Source organism: Chrysochloris asiatica, unplaced genomic scaffold (assembly GCF_000296735.1).
Source record: "Chrysochloris asiatica unplaced genomic scaffold, ChrAsi1.0 scaffold00064, whole genome shotgun sequence".
NCBI classification, from domain to species: Eukaryota; Metazoa; Chordata; class Mammalia; order Afrosoricida; family Chrysochloridae; genus Chrysochloris; species Chrysochloris asiatica.
The window spans coordinates 7240276-7241769 of NW_006408582.1; the positions used below are offsets into that span (position 1 = coordinate 7240276).

Genomic DNA, 1494 nt, shown 5'->3' on the forward strand with positions numbered 1-1494 from the left:
GTAGGATAAGCACTGGACTGCCAACTGCAAAGTCTGTGGTTCAGCCCACCAGCAGCTCCTCAGAAACTCCATATAGGATCACTATGAGTCAGAACTGAGTTGATGGCACTTAACAGCATGACTCATTGTGAATATTACAGAAATATTTCTAAAAATTACTAGCGTCAAATCACATTGCAATATATTTTGAAATCTGCAATACCGTCTGCAAAAAGGGTGTGAGGATGGTGTCTGACCTCCTCTTTCTTCACCAGGGTAAAGGATGATCAACTTCATCATGAACCCAAGGCTCATACCTAAGAGGCAGGGACAGACATGCCTCCAGCCGTCTACCTTCTCTACCAAATCTGACCAGCCATCTTTCCTATAGCACTCTAATCAGCTGAGTTCAATAATTCTTTGCAGTGGCCACACAGAACTCAGATACCCGTAGTCACAATTATTGGATTTATTAGGGAGATTGACGGGTTATAATTCACAATTAGAAATGCTCCGGGCAAAGTTCTTCCAGTCAGGACAGACTCTTCTCACTCATACCTTGGCCTCTCAGCCATGGGCCCCTTAACTTCTGTCCTGCTCCAATAATGTTAAAACACTTTTAGCACTGCTGATATATGCCCAAACAGCACTCCACTCTGCTCTAAGTCTCAGTCCAGTGATGCTCAGCTCTAACTCTGCGGGTCAGCAAACCTAGTTCCCCAATTAAGTGCCTAGAGACGTTCAACTCCACTAATAAGCCTCCTACCCAAGGGCACTCATGTTTACTTGCTCCATGGGCCGGGAAGCCCACTGTTATGTCTGGTGCCCCAGCTGTTGCTACTCTTCTGGTGTCACAGTTTTCTGTCCCTGGGTCAAGGAGGTTCGTTGTACGGGGGTTTTGATGTCCAACTGATGTGCCCCATTCCTGGCTCCTCTTCAATGTTAGTGAGATTCCCCTGCCTGCACCTGATATTCCTTATTTTGAAAGTAGGATGGCAAAATTGACCAATCCCCTCGTTCGATTTTCAGGGGTTTACTGTCATTGACCTTGTTAACAATCATCCACAACAAATCATCCTATTTGCATCTTCTCTCACCATCTTCTACCCAGGCCCATCATGGAAAAAAGTTGTTAGGTTGGAGTTGCAAAGACTGGACAGCAGAACCATGTGAAGTAATTCATTGGACTGTTCCATCTTTTGATGTAAAAAAATAAATGTGGTGAAGTTAGCTACTATTGAGTCAGCTCTGACTCATGGTGACCCTGTGCACAACAAAACAAAACACTGTCCACTCCTGTGCCATCTCACAGTTGTTCCTGTGTTTGAGTCCATTGTTGTATCTACTGTGTCAGTCCATCTCATTGAGGGTCTTCCTCTTTTTCAGTGATCTGCCACTTCAAGCATAATGTCCTACTTCAGAGATTTGTCACTCCTGATAACATGTCCAAAGTACATGAGACAGAGTCTCGCTCTTCTGACTTCTAAGGAGTATTCTGGCTTTACTTCTTCCAAT

General features: G+C 44.4%; 1 protein-coding gene across 1 annotated transcript in view; it reads left to right on the forward strand.

The window, feature by feature from the left end:
- PBK (PDZ binding kinase) overlaps positions 1 to 1494 on the forward strand; it is a 36218-nt gene that overhangs the window by 29575 nt on the left and 5149 nt on the right. The window lies entirely within an intron of this gene.